Source organism: Nannobrachium achirus (genome assembly GCF_963921795.1).
Source record: "Nannobrachium achirus genome assembly, chromosome: 14".
In the NCBI taxonomy this organism is placed as follows: domain Eukaryota; kingdom Metazoa; phylum Chordata; class Actinopteri; order Myctophiformes; family Myctophidae; genus Nannobrachium; species Nannobrachium achirus.
In genome coordinates, this window is record NC_137821.1 from 1,029,604 (window position 1) to 1,051,269 (window position 21,666).

Genomic DNA, 21,666 nt, shown 5'->3' on the forward strand with positions numbered 1-21,666 from the left:
TCAGATTGACTTCAAAACCCCCAAAATTACATATAGTAAGGCGTCAAAACATAGATTTTAAGTCCAACATTTTCGATAGTGCTTTTCTTTTGGTTTGTTGTATAGCTCTTCGAGACGAACGTGTGGATGTGTGACACATCGCTGTTTGACCCCTGGAACCCTACTTTTTTTTCCGACAAATGCTAATGCTAAATGCTTTTCTTTTTGGTTTGTTGTAACTCGGAAACAAATCGCTTTTAAGCGCCCGTCTTTTAGTAAGTTGAATAGCTCTTCGAGACCAACGCGTGGATATGAAATTTATAAAAAAAATCAGATTGACTTCAAAACCCTCAAAATTACATAAGACTATAGTAAGGCGTCAAAACAGATTTTAAGTCGAAAATTTCCGATAGTGCCTATCTTTGGTATGTTGTATAGCTCGTCGAGACGAACGTGTTGATGTGTGACACATCGCTGTGTGACCCCTGGAACCCTACTTTTTTTCGACAAATGCTAATGCTAACAAATGCTAATGCTAACAACTGCTAGATTTTTCAAAGTGCGATAACTCGGAAACAAATCGCTTTTAAGCGCCCGTCTTTTAGTAAGTTGAATAGCTCTTCGAGACCAACGCGTGGATATGAAATGTATTCATTTTTTTCAGATTGACTTCAAAACCCCTAAAATTACATAAGACTATAGTAAGGCGTCAAAACATAGATTTTAAGTCCAAAATTTTCGATAGTGCTTTTCTTTTGGTTTGTTGTATAGCTCTTCGAGACGAACGTGTGGATGTGTGACACATCACTGTTTGACCCCTGGAACCCTGCTTTTTTTCGACAAATGCTATGCTAAAAAATGCTAATGCTAACAACTGCTAGATTATTCAAAGTGCGATAACTCGGAAACCAATAGGTTTTAAGCGCCCGTCTTTTAGTATGTTGAATAGGCTTTTCGAGACGAACACGTGGATATGAAATTTATTTAAAAAAATCAGATTGACTTCAAAACCCTCATAATTACATAAGACTATAGTAAGGCGTCAAAACAGATTTTAAGTCGAAAATTCCCAATAGTGCCTATCTTTGGTATGTTGTATAGCTCGTCGAGACGAACGTGTTGATGTGTGACACATCGCTGTGTGACCCCTGGAACCCTACTTTTTGTTCGACAAATGCTAATGCTAACAAATGCTAATGCTAACAACTGCTAGATTTTTCAAAGTGCGATAACTCGGAAACAAATCGTTTTTAAGCACCCGTCTTTTAGTATGTTGAATAGCTCTTCGAGACGAACGCGTGGATATGAAATTTATAAAAAAAATTCGGATTGACTTCAAAACCCCAAAAATTACATAAGACTATAGTAAGGCGTCAAAACATAGATTTTAAGTCGAAAATTTCCGATAGTGCCTATCTTTGGTATGTTGTATAGCTCGTCGAGACGAACGTGTGGATGTGTGACACATCGCTGTGTGACCCCTGGAACCCTACTTTTTTTTGACAAATGCTAATGCTAACAAATGCTAATGCTAACAACTGCTAGATTTTTCAAAGTGCGATAACTCGGAAACAAATCTCTTTTAAGCGCCCGTCTTTTAGTAAGTTGAATAGCTCTTCGAGACCAACGCGTGGATATGAAATGTATTCATTTTTTTTTAGATTGACTTCAAAACCCCCAAAATTACATAAGACTATAGTAAGGCGTCAAAACATAGATTTTAAGTCCAAAATTTTCGATAGTGCTTTTCTTTTGGTTTGTTGTATAGCTCTTCGAGACGAACATGTGGATGTGTGACACATCGCTGTTTGACCCCTGGAACCCTACTTTTTTTCGACAAATGCTAATGCTAAAAAATGCTAATGCTAACAACTGCTAGATTTTTCAAAGTGCGATAACTCGGAAACCAATAGGTTTTAAGCGCCCGTCTTTTAGTATGTTGAATAGGCTTTTCGAGACGAACACGTGGATATGAAATGTATAAAAAAAATCAGATTGACTTCAAAACCCTCAAAATTACATAAGACTATAGTAAGGCGTCAAAACATAGATTTTAGGTCAAAAATGTTCGATAATGTTTTTCTTTGGTATGTTGTATAGCTCGTCGAGTCGAACGTGTGGATGTGTGACACATCGCTGTGTGACCCCTGGAACCCTACTTTTTTTGGACAAATGCTAACAAATGCTATTGCTAACAACTGCTAGATTTTTCAAAGTGCGATAACTCGGAAACAAATCGCTTTTAATTGCCCGTCTTTTAGTAAGTTGAATAGCTCTTCGAGACCAACGCGTGGATATGAAATGTATTCATTTTTTTCAGATTGACTTCAAAACCCCCAAAATTACATATAGTAAGGCGTCAAAACATAGATTTTAAGTCCAAAATTTTCGATAGTGCTTTTCTTTTGGTTTGTTGTATAGCTCTTCGAGACGAACGTGTGGATGTGTGACACATCACTGTTTGACCCCTGGAACCCTACTTTTTTTAGACAAATGCTAATGCTAATAAATGCTATTGCTAACAACTGCTAGATTTTTCAAAGTGCGATAACTCGGAAACCAATAGGTTTTAAGCGCCCGTCTTTTAGTATGTTGAATAGGCTTTTCGAGACGAACACGTGGATATGAAATTTATTTAAAAAAATCAGATTGACTTCAAAACCCTCAAAATTACATAAGACTATAGTAAGGCGTCAAAACAGATTTTAAGTCGAAAATTCCCGATATTGCCTATCTTTGGTATGTTGTATAGCTCGTCGAGACGAACGTGTTGATGTGTGACACATCGCTGTGTGACCCCTGGAACCCTACTTTTTTTCGACAAATGCTAATGCTAACAAATGCTAATGCTAACAACTGCTAGATTTTTCAAAGTGCGATAACTCGGAAACAAATCGCTTTTAAGCGCCCGTCTTTTAGTAAGTTGAATAGCTCTTCGAGACCAACGCGTGAATATGAAATGTATTAATTTTTTTCAGATTGACTTCAAAACCCCCAAAATTACATAAGACTATAGTAAGGCGTCAAAACATAGATTTTAAGTCCAAAATTTTCGATAGTGCTTTTCTTTTGGTTTGTTGTATAGCTCTTCGAGACGAACGTGTGGATGTGTGACACATCGCTGTTTGACCCCTGGCCCCCTACTTTTTTTCGACAAATGCTAATGCTAACAAATGCTAATGCTAACAACTGCTAGATTTTTCAAAGTGCGATAACTCGGAAACAAATCGTTTTTAAGCGCCCGTCTTTTAGTATGTTGAATAGCTCTTCGAGACGAACGCGTGGATATGAAATTTATAAAAAAAATTCGGATTGACTTCAAAACCCCAAAAATTACATAAGACTATAGTAAGGCGTCAAAACATAGATTTCAAGTCGAAAATTTCCGATAGTGCCTATCTTTGGTATGTTGTATAGCTCGTCGAGTCGAACGTGTGGATGTGTGACACATCGCTGTTTGACCCCTGGAACCCTACTTTTTTTGACAAATGCTAATGCTAACAAATGCTAATGCTAACAACTGCTAGATTTTTCAAAGTGCGATAACTCGGAAACAAATCGCTTTTAATTGCCCGTCTTTTAGTAAGTTGAATAGCTCTTCGAGACCAACGCGTGGATATGAAATGTATTCATTTTTTTCAGATTGACTTCAAAACCCCCAAAATTACATATAGTCAAAACATAGATTTTAAGTCCAAAATTTTCGATAGTGCTTTTCTTTTGGTTTGTTGTATAGCTCTTCGAGACGAACGTGTGGATGTGTGACACATCGCTGTTTGACCCCTGGAACCCTACTTTTTTTTCCGACAAATGCTAATGCTAAATGCTTTTCTTTTTGGTTTGTTGTAACTCGGAAACAAATCGCTTTTAAGCGCCCGTCTTTTAGTAAGTTGAATAGCTCTTCGAGACCAACGCGTGGATATGAAATTTATAAAAAAAATCAGATTGACTTCAAAACCCTCAAAATTACATAAGACTATAGTAAGGCGTCAAAACAGATTTTAAGTCGAAAATTTCCGATAGTGCCTATCTTTGGTATGTTGTATAGCTCGTCGAGACGAACGTGTTGATGTGTGACACATCGCTGTGTGACCTCTGGAACCCTACTTTTTTTCGACAAATGCTAATGCTAACAAATGCTAATGCTAACAACTGCTAGATTTTTCAAAGTGCGATAACTCGGAAACAAATCGCTTTTAAGCGCCCGTCTTTTAGTAAGTTGAATAGCTCTTCGAGACCAACGCGTGGATATGAAATGTATTCATTTTTTTCAGATTGACTTCAAAACCCCTAAAATTACATAAGACTATAGTAAGGCCTCAAAACATAGATTTTAAGTCCAAAATTTTCGACAGTGCTTTTCTTTTGGTTTGTTGTATAGCTCTTCGAGACGAACGTGTGGATGTGTGACACATCACTGTTTGACCCCTGGAACCCTGCTTTTTTTCGACAAATGCTATGCTAAAAAATGCTAATGCTAACAACTGCTAGATTATTCAAAGTGCGATAACTCGGAAACCAATAGGTTTTAAGCGCCCGTCTTTTAGTATGTTGAATAGGCTTTTCGAGACGAACACGTGGATATGAAATTTATTTAAAAAAATCAGATTGACTTCAAAACCCTCATAATTACATAAGACTATAGTAAGGCGTCAAAACAGATTTTAAGTCGAAAATTCCCAATAGTGCCTATCTTTGGTATGTTGTATAGCTCGTCGAGACGAACGTGTTGATGTGTGACACATCGCTGTGTGACCCCTGGAACCCTACTTTTTGTTCGACAAATGCTAATGCTAACAAATGCTAATGCTAACAACTGCTAGATTTTTCAAAGTGCGATAACTCGGAAACAAATCGTTTTTAAGCACCCGTCTTTTAGTATGTTGAATAGCTCTTCGAGACGAACGCGTGGATATGAAATTTATAAAAAAAATTCGGATTGACTTCAAAACCCCAAAAATTACATAAGACTATAGTAAGGCGTCAAAACATAGATTTTAAGTCGAAAATTTCCGATAGTGCCTATCTTTGGTATGTTGTATAGCTCGTCGAGACGAACGTGTGGATGTGTGACACATCGCTGTGTGACCCCTGGAACCCTACTTTTTTTTGACAAATGCTAATGCTAACAAATGCTAATGCTAACAACTGCTAGATTTTTCAAAGTGCGATAACTCGGAAACAAATCTCTTTTAAGCGCCCGTCTTTTAGTAAGTTGAATAGCTCTTCGAGACCAACGCGTGGATATGAAATGTATTCATTTTTTTTTAGATTGACTTCAAAACCCCCAAAATTACATAAGACTATAGTAAGGCGTCAAAACATAGATTTTAAGTCCAAATTTTTCGATAGTGCTTTTCTTTTGGTTTGTTGTATAGCTCTTCGAGACGAACATGTGGATGTGTGACACATCGCTGTTTGACCCCTGGAACCCTACTTTTTTTCGACAAATGCTAATGCTAAAAAATGCTAACGCTAACAACTGCTAGATTTTTCAAAGTGCGATAACTCGGAAACCAATAGGTTTTAAGCGCCCGTCTTTTAGTATGTTGAATAGGCTTTTCGAGACGAACACGTGGATATGAAATGTATAAAAAAAATCAGATTGACTTCAAAACCCTCAAAATTACATAAGACTATAGTAAGGCGTCAAAACATAGATTTTAGGTCAAAAATGTTCGATAATGTTTTTCTTTGGTATGTTGTATAGCTCGTCGAGTCGAACGTGTGGATGTGTGACACATCGCTGTGTGACCCCTGGAACCCTACTTTTTTTGGACAAATGCTAACAAATGCTATTGCTAACAACTGCTAGATTTTTCAAAGTGCGATAACTCGGAAACAAATCGCTTTTAATTGCCCGTCTTTTAGTAAGTTGAATAGCTCTTCGAGACCAACGCGTGGATATGAAATGTATTCATTTTTTTCAGATTGACTTCAAAACCCCCAAAATTACATATAGTAAGGCGTCAAAACATAGATTTTAAGTCCAACATTTTCGATAGTGCTTTTCTTTTGGTTTGTTGTATAGCTCTTCGAGACGAACGTGTGGATGTGTGACACATCGCTGTTTGACCCCTGGAACCCTACTTTTTTTTCCGACAAATGCTAATGCTAAATGCTTTTCTTTTTGGTTTGTTGTAACTCGGAAACAAATCGCTTTTAAGCGCCTGTCTTTTAGTAAGTTGAATAGCTCTTCGAGACCAATGCGTGGATATGAAATTTATAAAAAAAATCAGATTGACTTCAAAACCCTCAAAAATACATAAGACTATAGTAAGGCGTCAAAACAGATTTTAAGTCGAAAATTTCCGATAGTGCCTATCTTTGGTATGTTGTATAGCTCGTCGAGACGAACGTGTTGATGTGTGACACATCGCTGTGTGACCCCTGGAACCCTACTTTTTTTCGACAAATGCTAAAGCTAACAAATGCTAATGCTAACAACTGCTAGATTTTTCAAAGTGCGATAACTCGGAAACAAATCGCTTTTAAGCGCCCGTCTTTTAGTAAGTTGAATAGCTCTTCGAGACCAACGCGTGGATATGAAATGTATTCATTTTTTTCAGATTGACTTCAAAACCCCTAAAATTACATAAGACTATAGTAAGGCGTCAAAACATAGATTTTAAGTCCAAAATTTTCGATAGTGCTTTTCTTTTGGTTTGTTGTATAGCTCTTCGAGACGAACGTGTGGATGTGTGACACATCACTGTTTGACCCCTGGAACCCTGCTTTTTTTCGACAAATGCTATGCTAAAAAATGCTAATGCTAACAACTGCTAGATTATTCAAAGTGCGATAACTCGGAAACCAATAGGTTTTAAGCGCCCGTCTTTTAGTATGTTGAATAGGCTTTTCGAGACGAACACGTGGATATGAAATGTATAAAAAAAATCAGATTGACTTCAAAACCCTCAAAATTACATAAGACTATAGTAAGGCGTCAAAACATAGATTTTAGGTCAAAAATGTTCGATAATGTTTTTCTTTGGTATGTTGTATAGCTCGTCGAGTCGAACGTGTGGATGTGTGACACATCGCTGTGTGACCCCTGGAACCCTACTTTTTTTGGACAAATGCTAACAAATGCTATTGCTAACAACTGCTAGATTTTTCAAAGTGCGATAACTCGGAAACAAATCGCTTTTAAGCGCCCGTCTTTTAGTAAGTTGAATAGCTCTTCGAGACCAACGCGTGGATATGAAATGTATTCATTTTTTTCAGATTGACTTCAAAACCCCTAAAATTACATAAGACTATAGTAAGGCGTCAAAACATAGATTTTAAGTCCAAAATTTTCGATAGTGCTTTTCTTTTGGTTTGTTGTATAGCTCTTCGAGACGAACGTGTGGATGTGTGACACATCACTGTTTGACCCCTGGAACCCTGCTTTTTTTCGACAAATGCTATGCTAAAAAATGCTAATGCTAACAACTGCTAGATTATTCAAAGTGCGATAACTCGGAAACCAATAGGTTTTAAGCGCCCGTCTTTTAGTATGTTGAATAGGCTTTTCGAGACGAACACGTGGATATGAAATGTATAAAAAAAATCAGATTGACTTCAAAACCCTCAAAATTACATAAGACTATAGTAAGGCGTCAAAACATAGATTTTAGGTCAAAAATGTTCGATAATGTTTTTCTTTGGTATGTTGTATAGCTCGTCGAGTCGAACGTGTGGATGTGTGACACATCGCTGTGTGACCCCTGGAACCCTACTTTTTTGGGACAAATGCTAACAAATGCTATTGCTAACAACTGCTAGATTTTTCAAAGTGCGATAACTCGGAAACAAATCGCTTTTAATTGCCCGTCTTTTAGTAAGTTGAATAGCTCTTCGAGACCAACGCGTGGATATGAAATGTATTCATTTTTTTCAGATTGACTTCAAAACCCCCAAAATTACATATAGTAAGGCGTCAAAACATAGATTTTAAGTCCAAAATTTTCGATAGTGCTTTTCTTTTGGTTTGTTGTATAGCTCTTCGAGACGAACGTGTGGATGTGTGACACATCGCTGTGTGACCCCTGGAACCCTACTTTTTTTAGACAAATGCTAATGCTAATAAATGCTATTGCTAACAACTGCTAGATTTTTCAAAGTGCGATAACTCGGAAACCAATCGCTTTTAAGAGCCCGTCTTTTAGTAAGTTGAATAGCTCTTCGAGACCAATGAGTGGATATGAAATGTATTCATTTCTTTCAGATTGACTTCAAAACCCCCAAAATTACATAAGACTATAGTAAGGCGTCAAAACATAGATTTTAAGTCCAAAATTTTCGATAGTGCTTTTCTTTTGGTTTGTTGTATAGCTCTTCGAGACGAACGTGTGGATGTGTGACACATCGCTGTTTGACCCCTGGCCCCCTACTTTTTTTTCGACAAATGCTAATGCTAAAAAATGCTAATGCTAACAACTGCTACATTTTTCAAAGTGCGATAACTCGGAAACCAATAGGTTTTAAGCGCCCGTCTTTTAGTATGTTGAATAGGCTTTTCGAGACGAACACGTGGATATGAAATTTATTAAAAAAAATCAGATTGACTTCAAAACCCTCAAAATTACATAAGACTATAGTAAGGCGTCAAAACAGATTTTAAGTCGAAAATTCCCGATATTGCCTATCTTTGGTATGTTGTATAGCTCGTCGAGACGAACGTGTTGATGTGTGACACATCGCTGTGTGACCCCTGGAACCCTACTTTTTTTCGACAAATGCTAATGCTAACAAATGCTAATGCTAACAACTGCTAGATTTTTCAAAGTGCGATAACTCGGAAACAAATCGCTTTTAAGCGCCCGTCTTTTAGTAAGTTGAATAGCTCTTCGAGACCAACGCGTGAATATGAAATGTATTAATTTTTTTCAGATTGACTTCAAAACCCCCAAAATTACATAAGACTATAGTAAGGCGTCAAAACATAGATTTTAAGTCCAAAATTTTCGATAGTGCTTTTCTTTTGGTTTGTTGTATAGCTCTTCGAGACGAACATGTGGATGTGTGACACATCGCTGTTTGACCCCTGGCCCCCTACTTTTTTTCGACAAATGCTAATGCTAAAAAATGCTAATGCTAACAACTGCTACATTTTTCAAAGTGCGATAACTCGGAAACCAATAGGTTTTAAGCGCCCGTCTTTTAGTATGTTTAATAGGCTTTTCGAGACGAACACGTGGATATGAAATGTATAAAAAAAATCAGATTGACTTCAAAACCCTCAAAATTACATAAGACTATAGTAAGGCTTTAAAAAAGATTTTAAGTCGAAAATTCCCAATAGTGCCTATCTTTGGTATGTTGTATAGCTCGTCGAGACGAACGTGTTGATGTGTGACACATCGCTGTGTGACCCCTGGAACCCTACTTTTTTTCGACAAATGCTAATGCTAACAAATGCTAATGCTAACAACTGCTAGATTTTTCAAAGTGCGATAACTCGGAAACAAATCGTTTTTAAGCGCCCGTCTTTTAGTATGTTGAATAGCTCTTCGAGACGAACGCGTGGATATGAAATTTATACATTTTTTTCGGATTGACTTCAAAACCCCAAAAATTACATAAGACTATATATAGTAAGGCGTCAAAACATAGATTTTAAGTCGAAAATTTCCGATAGTGCCTATCTTTGGTATGTTGTATAGCTCGTCGAGACGAACGTGTGGATGTGTGACACATCGCTGTGTGACCCCTGGAACCCTACTTTTTTTGACAAATGCTAATGCTAACAAATGCTAATGCTAACAACTGCTAGATTTTTCAAAGTGCGATAACTCGGAAACAAATCGCTTTTAAGCGCCCGTCTTTTAGTAAGTTGAATAGCTCTTCGAGACCAACGCGTGGATATGAAATGTATTCATTTTTTTTAGATTGACTTCAAAACCCCCAAAATTACATAAGACAAGGCAAGATAAGACTATATATAGTAAGGCGTCAAAACATAGATTTTAAGTCCAAAATTTTCGATAGTGCTTTTCTTTTGGTTTGTTGTATAGCTCTTCGAGACGAACATGTGGATGTGTGACACATCGCTGTTTGACCCCTGGAACCCTACTTTTTTTCGACAAATGCTAATGCTAAAAAATGCTAATGCTAACAACTGCTAGATTTTTCAAAGTGCGATAACTCGGAAACCAATAGGTTTTAAGCGCCCGTCTTTTAGTATGTTAAATAGGCTTTTCGAGACGAACACGTGGATATGAATGTATAAAAAAAATCAGATTGACTTCAAAACCCTCAAAATTACATAAGACTATAGTAAGGCGTCAAAACATAGATTTTAAGTCCAAAATTTTCGATAATGTTTTTCTTTGGTATGTTGTATAGCTCGTCAAGTCGAACGTGTGGATGTGTGACACATCGCTGTTTGACCTCTGGAACCCTACTTTTTTTCCGACAAATGCTAATGCTAACAAATGCTATTGCTAACAACTGCTAGATTTTTCAAAGTGCGATAACTCGGAAACAAATCGCTTTTAATTGCCCGTCTTTTAGTAAGTTGAATAGCTCTTCGAGACCAACGCGTGGATATGAAATGTATTCATTTTTTTCAGATTGACTTCAAAACCCCCAAAATTACATATAGTCAAAACATAGATTTTAAGTCCAACATTTTCAATAGTGCTTTTCTTTTGGTTTGTTGTATAGCTCTTCGAGACGAACGTGTGGATGTGTGACACATCGCTGTTTGACCCCTGGAACCCTACTTTTTTTTTCCGACAAATGCTAATGCTAAATGCTTTTCTTTTTGGTTTGTTGTAACTCGGAAACAAATCGCTTTTAAGCGCCCGTCTTTTAGTAAGTTGAATAGCTCTTCGAGACCAACGCGTGGATATGAAATTTATAAAAAAAAATCAGATTGACTTCAAAACCCTCAAAATTACATAAGACTATAGTAAGGCGTCAAAACAGATTTTAAGTCGAAAATTTCCGATAGTGCCTATCTTTGGTATGTTGTATAGCTCGTCGAGACGAACGTGTTGATGTGTGACACATCGCTGTGTGACCCCTGGAACCCTACTTTTTTTCGACAAATGCTAATGCTAACAAATGCTAATGCTAACAACTGCTAGATTTTTCAAAGTGCGAAAACTCGGAAACAAATCGCTTTTAAGCGCCCGTCTTTTAGTAAGTTGAATAGCTCTTCGAGACCAACGCGTGGATATGAAATGTATTCATTTTTTTCAGATTGACTTCAAAACCCCCAAAATTACATAAGACTATAGTAAGGCGTCAAAACATAGATTTTAAGTCCAAAATTTTCGATAGTGCTTTTCTTTTGGTTTGTTGTATAGCTCTTCGAGACGAACGTGTGGATGTGTGACACATCGCTGTTTGACCCCTGGAACCCTGCTTTTTTTCGACAAATGCTATGCTAAAAAATGCTAATGCTAACAACTGCTAGATTATTCAAAGTGCGATAACTCGGAAACCAATAGGTTTTAAGCGCCCGTCTTTTAGTATGTTGAATAGGCTTTTCGAGACGAACACGTGGATATGAAATTTATTTAAAAAAATCAGATTGACTTCAAAACCCTCATAATTACATAAGACTATAGTAAGGCGTCAAAACAGATTTTAAGTCGAAAATTCCCAATAGTGCCTATCTTTGGTATGTTGTATAGCTCGTCGAGACGAACGTGTTGATGTGTGACACATCGCTGTGTGACCCCTGGAACCCTACTTTTTTTCGACAAATGCTAATGCTAACAAATGCTAATGCTAACAACTGCTAGATTTTTCAAAGTGCGATAACTCGGAAACAAATCGCTTTTAAGCGCCCGTCTTTTAGTAAGTTGAATAGCTCTTCGAGACCAACGCGTGGATATGAAATGTATTCATTTTTTTCAGATTGACTTCAAAACCCCCAAAATTACATAAGACTATAGTAAGGCGTCAAAACATAGTTTTAAGTCCAAAATTTTCGATAATGCTTTTCTTTTGGTTTGTTGTATAGCTCTTCGAGACGAACGTGTGGATGTGTGACACATCGCTGTTTGACCCCTGGAACCCTACTTTTTTTTTTTCGACAAATGCTAATGCTAAAAAATGCTAATGCTAACAACTGCTAGATTTTTCAAAGTGCGATAACTCGGAAACAAATCGCTTTTAAGCGCCCGTCTTTTAGTATGTTGAATAGCCTTTTCGAGACGAACACGTGGATATGAAATTTATTAAAAAAATTCAGATTGACTTCAAAACCCTCAAAATTACATAAGACTATAGTAAGGCGTCAAAACAGATTTTAAGTCGAAAGTTTTCGATAGTGCCTATCTTTGGTATGTTGTATAGCTCGTCGAGACGAACGTGTTGATGTGTGACACATCGCTGTGTGACCCCTGGAACCCTACTTTTTTTCGAAAAATGCTAATGCTAACAAATGCTATTGCTAACAACTGCTAGATTTTTCAAAGTGCGATAACTCGGAAACCAATTGGTTTTAAGCGCCCGTCTTTAAGTATGTTGTATAGCTCTTCGAGACGAACGCATGGATATGAAATGTATTAATATTTTTTAGATTGACTTCAAAACCCCCAAAATTACATAAGACTATAGTAAGGCGTCAAAACATAGATTTTAAGTCCAAAATTTCCGATAGTGCCAATCTTTTGGTATGTTGTATAGCTCGTCGAAACGAACGTGTGTATGTGTGACACATTGCTGTGTGACCCCTGGAACCCTACTTTTTTTCAACAAATACTAATGCTTATAAATGCTAATGCTAACAACTGCTAGATTTTTCAAAGTGCGATAACTCGGAAACCAATAGGTTTTAAGCGCCTATCTTTTAGTATGTTGTATAGCTCTTCGAGACGAACGCGTGGATAAGAAATGTATTAATTTTTTTTAGATTGACTTCAAAACCCCCAAAATTACATAAGACTATAGTAAGGCGTCAAAACATAGATTTTAAGTCCAACATTTCCGATAGTGCCTATCTTTGGTATGTTGTATAGCTCGTCGAGACGAACGTGTGTATGTGTGACACATTGCTGTGTGACTCCTGGAACCCTACTTTTTTTCGACAAATGCTAATGCTAACAAATGCTAATGCTAACAACTGCTGGATTTTTTAAAATGCGATAACTCAGAAACCAATAGGTTTTAAGCGCCCGTCTTTTAGTATGTTGTATAGCTCTTCGAGTCGAACGCGTGGATGTGAAATGTATTCATTTTTTTCAGATTGACTTCAAAACCCCCAAAATTACATAAGACTATTATGTCGTCAAAACATAGATTTTAAGTCTTAATTTTCCGATAGTGCCTATCGAGACGAACGTGTGGATGTGTGACACATTGCTGTGTGACCCCTGGAACCCTACTTGTTTTCGACAAATGCTGATGCTAACAAATGCTGATGCTAACAAATGCTAATGCTAACAAATGCTAATGTCAGCCCACCGCTACATAAGGTTGCACACACTTAGCTAGCTGCAGGCACACTTAACAATTATTAGAAATGTTCTCCTTAATTTATGCTCATTTTTTTAATTCTGAATAATTTGACATTCAATTCAAACATACAACAAGACAACGGTGACAGTAAGCAAGGCCATGCGGGGAGTCGAACCCCGTAACACGAGTGGAAGGACCAAACGTGGAAGTTTCCTACCACAGCCTGGTGTGCTTTGACAAACCATGTCTTTAGTTGCATGTATTGTATGTGAATACCTTTGTTACCCCAGACATTAAAGGTGATACACCATGCATTTAAAAAGTATTTATGTCATATTGTTTATGTCCCAAAAACGTTTTTCAAACGGTTTAAGGCTAAATTACCACTCCTGAATAGAGAGCCTCTCATTTTAAAATAATATTATTGATGCAGGACACTAATTAATTTTATTGTATTTTATAATAAAAATAATAAAAGTAATGAACAATAATGGCACATTCAGAACATATCTGAATAATAAAACATTTTATTATTATTATATTTTTTAAATAAGTTAATTTCCATGTCTGATATGTGTAATCTTTGAGTACAATTCGAATATTGTAGGTATGTTCAGGTATTTTTCATAGCCAGACCCCCCACCCCATTCCTAGCAATGCTGTCATCTTCAGAGAGAGAGAGAGCTGGTCACTTAACATTCCAATCAATCAACTCAATCATTGCCGGGTGGGAGAAGCCTAGCCTGCAGTGAGAAGGCATTAGTTAGGTTAATTCTTAAAACAATCATAACTCTTGACAGGAATGGGCTAGAGACTTACTTTTTGTTTCTAAATGCTCAGAAATGTATGCTCTACAGGCCTGGGGCCGGATTGAATCATCTCGCGGGCCGGATCCGGCCCGCGGGCCATATGTTTGACATCCCTGAATAATTAAGGCCCTTCCACCTTGGGCACACCTGCACACAGCCTGTCTACTGCGCAACAAGGCAGAAATACAACACTTTGCGTTGTTCATTCATCATTAGGCTACTTTATCAGTGGCTATTTAACATAACAAATAAGGTGTTTGTAGTCATGGGTCATGGCCGTTTAGCCAATACAGTGTATTGATATTTAAATGGGCGTTTTTTTATATAAAAGACGGCGATGTGGTCCAGTAGTCAAGGGCTTCCTCATTCCTTTGTTGTTTCCAAATATTCCTCTGCAGTTTTGTTTCAATAGCCGTGTAGGCTACTACACCTTCCTCCAACGCATGCCAGGCCCTGCCGACGGACCAGGAAGAGATTTGGAAGCTCTGGGTCCAACACTGAATTAGTATTTAATGTGTAAAATGTGTGTACAAATCCACGCTGTTTCCTCTGAAGTGAATGAGGCCAATAGAGGCGCGCTGAGATGGTAGTCGGACGTGGAGGCGGAGACAGCTTTTGGAGGGGCGGAGTTGCTATTCGTCCTATGGTAGGGGTATGCAGCTGCCATACCCTGGGTCCAGGGGGGTCCAGGGGTATGCAGCTGCCATACCCTGGGTCCAGGGGGGTCCAGGGGTATGCAGCTGCCATACCCTGGGTCCAGGGGGGGAAATAAAATGATAAATAAATATAAATCCATGAATGTGTCTATCGGTGCTGGTTATTATATTGTTAAATAACTACAACGCGTCTCTTTAACAAGCTATTATAATTATATTCTCCACACTTGTATTCTCCCCATCTTGACAAAATGGTATATTCCCAGGTTCCGCAGGTCAGCTGCACAGGTGCAATGCATTGAAAATAGCAGATCACACAATAGAACCGTGTTATACAAAATGTAATGCCTCCTTTCCATGAGGACTTCCATCTTTGCCAGACCCTAGCTTTTGCTGAACTGACGCCACTGGGAAGAGGTATCTAGCTTTTTATATCTGTGGTTATTATAGCTAAACCGATTAATGATTATATCTGTGGTTATTATAGCTAAACCGATTAATGATTATATCTGTGGTTATTATAGCTAAACCGATTAATGATTATATCTGTGGTTATTATAGCTAAAGCGATTAATGAGGGAATCGTTCACTTTGTGATGCAAGCATGAAACTTGGCCCATATACTCTTCAAATCCCACTTTTTTCAAAAAATAGCACTGGCCACGCAAAATTCCAAGATGGCGGCCCCCGAAATCCAAGATGTCTGTCCAAAAATGTTGTTTTTCCTTTATAACTCAAATTGCATTTATTTTAAGACCCATGAATGTATTAAAGTTGAATATAAAGATGGATATTGGGGATGTTTTGGTACCAAGTACATGTCAGTATCTATTACGGATCTTGAGATACAGCGTATAGTCAGAGCACATTAATGGCTAATTTCATAGGAATCGTTCACTTTGTGTTGCAAGCATGACATTTGACACAAATACTCTCTAAGGGCCAATATTATGGAAAATGATGCTGGCCACTCAAAATTGCAACATGGTGACCTTTTTTTGTTTCATTTGCAAATCGTGGCCACGCGAGACTAGTCTCAATCCAATACTGTATGTGACATAAACACTAGTCTCAATCCAATACTGTATGTGACATAAACACTAGTCTCAATCCAATACTGTATGTGACATAAACACTAGTCTCAATCCAATACTGTATGTGACATAAACACTAGTCTCAATCCAATACTGTGTGTGACATTAACACTAGTCTCAATCCAATACTGTGTGTGACATAAACACTAGTCTCAATCCAATACTGTGTGTGACATAAACACTAGTCTCAATCCAATACTGTGTGTGACATAAACACTAGTCTCAATCCAATACTGTGTGTGACATAAACACTAGTCTCAATCCAATACTGTATGTGACATAAACACTAGTCTCAATCCAATACTGTATGTGACATAAACACTAGTCTCAATCCAATACTGTGTGTGACATTAACACTAGTCTCAATCCAATACTGTGTGTGACATAAACACTAGTCTCAATCCAATACTGTATGTGACATAAACACTAGTCTCAATCCAATACTGTATGTGACATAAACACTAGTCTCAATCCAATACTGTGTGTGACATTAACACTAGTCTCAATCCAATACTGTGTGTGACATTAACACTAGTCTCAATCCAATACTGTGTGTGACATAAACACTAGTCTCAATCCAATACTGTGTGTGACATAAACACTAGTCTCAATCCAATACTGTGTGTGACATAAACACTAGTCTCAATCCAATACTGTGTGTGACATAAACACTAGTCTCAATCCAATACTGTGTGTGACATAAACACTAGTCTCAATCCAATACTGTGTGTGACATAAACACTAGTCTCAATCCAATACTGTATGTGGCATTAACACTAGTCTCAATCCAATACTGTATGTGACATAAACACTAGTCTCAATCCAATACTGTGTGTGACATTAACACTAGTCTCAATCCAATACTGTGTATGACATTAACACTAGTCTCAATCCAATACTGTGTGTGACATAAACACTAGTCTCAATCCAATACTGTGTGTGACATAAACACTAGTCTCAATCCAATACTGTATGTGGCATTAACACTAGTCTCAATCCAATACTGTATGTGACATAAACACTAGTCTCAATCCAATACTGTGTGTGACATAAACACTAGTCTCAATCCAATACTGTATGTGACATAAACACTAGTCTCAATCCAATACTGTATGTGGCATAAACACTATTCTAAAACGGCTAGTTCCATTCCTTGATTCTGATTGGCTGGGTGCCATGGTATACCTGAGACTGTAACCCATACCTTGAATCAGTTTATATCAAAGCCAGGTGCGTTATTTCTTTCCACTGTGCCGTGAGGCTGAACCCTGAACTAGAGAAGCGAGCGTTTGATTTCCTCTCAAATCCTGCCGTGCAGGTGCTTCTAAGCACCACCCGCATGCAAAGGACAGTGACTGAATGGCTCCGGGCAGGGCTTGTAAAGGCAACAAGCGCCCTCTATTCTCCAGGCACCACGGCTGTTTAGCTTAGGTTGCTATGCTAGCGTTTTTGATGTGATACATAGCAGCTAAATCTGGATGAAAATAAACATGTGTATGGATCGAATATGGTTCTTAACTTCTTAACATGAGACTGATCTAACACAAGTGTTGTTTCCCTATTTTTTTTGGCAAAAAGAATGACGTGACTTTGTAAACGCAAGGAAATGTCTCTTCCTGGTGGCGGAGAAGTGTACTTTTTTCTTTAAATAATGCAATGCTATGATATTCATGTTGCAATATTGTGACCGTTTTAGACAAGCGATAAGCCACGCGAGGCTTGTACCGGCTCTAACCGGCTGAGAGGGTCGGAAACACGCCTCTCAGCCGGTGTATACTCCCCCGGTAACCACTCCTCTCAGCCGGTGTATACTCCCCCGGTAACCACTACTCTCAGCCGGTGTATACTACCCCGGTAACCACTCGCCTCTTGTGGCTTATTGCTTTATTCTCATTCCAATACTGTAGGCCTATGTGACATAAACACTAGTCTCAATCCAATACTGTATGTGACATAAACACTAGTCTCAATCCAATACTGTATGTGACATAAACACTAGTCTCAATCCAATACTGTATGTGACATAAACACTAGTCTCAATCCAATACTGTATGTGACATAAACACTAGTCTCAATCCAATACTGTATGTGACATAAACACTAGTCTCAATCCAATACTGTGTGTGACATAAACACTAGTCTCAATCCAATACTGTATGTGACATAAACACTAGTCTCAATCCAATACTGTATGTGACATAAACACTAGTCTCAATCCAATACTGTATGTGACATAAACACTAGTCTCAATCCAACACTAGTCTCAATCCAATACTGTATGTGACATTAACACTAGTCTCAATCCAATACTGTATGTGACATAAACACTAGTCTCAATCCAACACTAGTCTCAATCCAATACTGTATGTGACATTAACACTAGTCTCAATCCAATACTGTGTGTGACATAAACACTAGTCTCAATCCAATACTGCATGTGGCATAAACACTAGTCTCAATCCAATACTGTATGTGGCATAAACACTAGTCTCAATCCAATACTGTGTGTGACATTAACACTAGTCTCAATCCAATACTGTGTGTGACATAAACACTAGTCTCAATCCAATACTGTATGTGACATAAACACTAGTCTCAATCCAACACTAGTCTCAATCCAATACTGTATGTGACATTAACACTAGTCTCAATCCAATACTGTGTGTGACATAAACACTAGTCTCAATCCAATACTGCATGTGGCATAAACACTAGTCTCAATCCAATACTGCATGTGGCATAAACACTAGTCTCAATCCAATACTGTATGTGACATAAACACTAGTCTCAATCCAATACTGTATGTGACATAAACACTAGTCTCAATCCAATACTGTGTGTGACATAAACACTAGTCTCAATCCAATACTGTATGTGACATTAACACTAGTCTCAATCCAATACTGTATGTGACATTAACACTAGTCTCAATCCAATACTGTATGTGACATAAACACTAGTCTCAATCCAATACTGTATGTGACATAAACACTAGTCTCAATCCAATACTGTATGTGACATAAACACTAGTCTCAATCCAATACTGTATGTGACATAAACACTAGTCTCAATCCAATACTGTATGTGACATAAACACTAGTCTCAATCCAATACTGTATGTGACATAAACACTAGTCTCAATCCAATACTGTATGTGACATAAACACTAGTCTCAATCCAATACTGTATGTGACATAAACACTAGTCTCAATCCAATACTGTATGTGACATAAACACTAGTCTCAATCCAATACTGTGTGTGACATAAACACTAGTCTCAATCCAATACTGTATGTGACATAAACACTAGTCTCAATCCAATACTGTGTGTGACATTAACACTAGTCTCAATCCAATACTGTGTGTGACATAAACACTAGTCTCAATCCAACACTAGTCTCAATCCAATACTGTATGTGGCATAAAGTTATAAATACTAAACAGGCATAAATGACATGTATAAATCCAGGACATAATGCATGCCTTGCAAAAATATAAAATATAAAACGGAATGTAATCGTGAGGCATCCGAGATACCACCACTGTTTACTTGCCGTGCCCATAATTAAAATAAATAAAATCCCATATTAGACTTGCATCATAGTTTCAGTCTCTCTGTCAATGTCAACAGATGAACCAGAGCTGTCCTGTTAGTGGAGATGGACACAAAGTAGCAGTGACAATTGGAACAGCGCCAGGCCAGACATAATTATTACACATGTAGTTTTTAGAAGCCGGGGCTTTTAAGCCATGACATCATTTTGTAGTCAGACCTCCAAGCAGATTTATCGTCAATATGGGCAGTGCTGTGTCCCTCGCTATTTCAACAGATCCGAGACAAAAATAACGACTAAAGTATAATTCTACCACTTTCCTGTCAACAAGGAAACAAAGAAAAATTAGTAAATAGTACAAATAGTAAAAAGATTCATGGGCGCTGGTGCCAGATTCATGGGCGCTGGTGCCTTTTGGCACCAAAAGTTCTCCTCTGCCTGCAAAATGATGTCAGACTTAAAGGGCTACTTCACCTCTGGGACAACTAGATCTTATTTTATTGTTGTTTGGGACACAAGTGATGCATTTTGCATCATATGATGCAGCATGATGATGCAAAATGCATCATATGATGCAAAATGCATCACTAGCACAGCTGAAATACTAAAATATCTCAAAACACAGATTGAACACAAAGAATAACTCAGGATTGTGTTGATTGTGTCCCAAACAACAATACAATAAGATCTGGTTGTACCAGAGGTGAAGTGGCCCTTTAAGAGCCCAAGGCGTTTAGGGCCGTTCCAGCCAATGAAAAAAAGGCTGTCTTTGTTGTCAGGCAGTTTTGCCATGATTTTTCACCCAAGTTTTTTTTTTTTTTTTTAAATCCCTCTGCTGCTTTTCATGTCCACCCTGTTTTTATGAATGTTTTAATGGTCCTTATTGAAGTTTTAAATGTTTCTTTCTTTTATGTTTTATTGGAGTACAATCTTTGCTCTGGAAAGCACTTTGAGCTGCATTTCAGGTGCTTTACAAAAAGATTATTATTACTTTCAGACTGTTGCACTTTCTGCAGCTTGATTTCCCCTCGTGGAAGAAATAGTAATAATATGCTATATCTTTTTTGCACTATTCAGAACAAGTCAGTTATTGGTCAGTTAAAGGGATATTCAGTGATTGGGTACATTTTCCATTCATTCTCCTCACTAGAATGTGTGCTGACCATATAAGGACTTCCACCATGGCCCGTGTTACGAGCATAGCTAGATTTGGTTTTCAGAGGTGGCCAGCCAGTCCTCGACCAATCAGGGTAGAATATGGCCGTAGTTATGTTATGATGTTTAGTTATGATGGTCAAAATAAAAGTTTTGAGAACCACAGTTGCTCTGAATTAAGAAAGTCTGCTAAATGCCTAAGATTGTAAACTACTGAACTCATAAAATGCCACAGTCTTGTAGTAAATCAGTATCATACATATCCTGAAGCTGGAGACGTAGGCCTACCAATATTCAGTGATTGGGTCTAATGATCAAAACGAGAACATTATAATGGTGTAAAAAATCTATAAAAAACGAAACATTTCCACGCTGTAAGGCCAGTAAGGGACAAGATGACCCCCGGCCACTTTCATTATCACTGAATACACCTTTAAGTGCCGGGTAATGGGATGCCTGGATGGAAAATAATAAAGATATTTTGAGTCATGATTGTACCACTGTGTTTGTGACCAGGGGTGTAAAGTAACCAAGTACATTTACTTATGTACTGTACTCAAGTACAATTTTGAGGCATTATTCCAATTTCCAATACCTTTACTTCTAGTCCACTACATCTCGTATCCAAATATTATAGTTTTACTCCACGACATTAATTTGAAAACATTAGATACTAGTTACTTTGCAAATATAAATGATTATATTATAAAACATACATAAACCACTTTAGCCCTATTGTATACCTCGGCCATTTGAAAATAGCCAATCTACAAGCTCGAGGGAGCGGAGAAGAGGGGAGACATGTGAGAATTTTGGCTGGTTGAAGACCAGTCGTCATTTTGGATCAAGCACAGCATAGCACAGCATATTCCTCCGTGACATACTGTTATTTAGGGAGAAAGATTTACGCAGCGTAATATGACACAAGATACTAAATGGATGAAAAGGTTATTTACAGGTGGTGACCTGAGGCAAAAAGGTTTGAGAACCCTTATCCTGTATTGTGTTTGATACCATT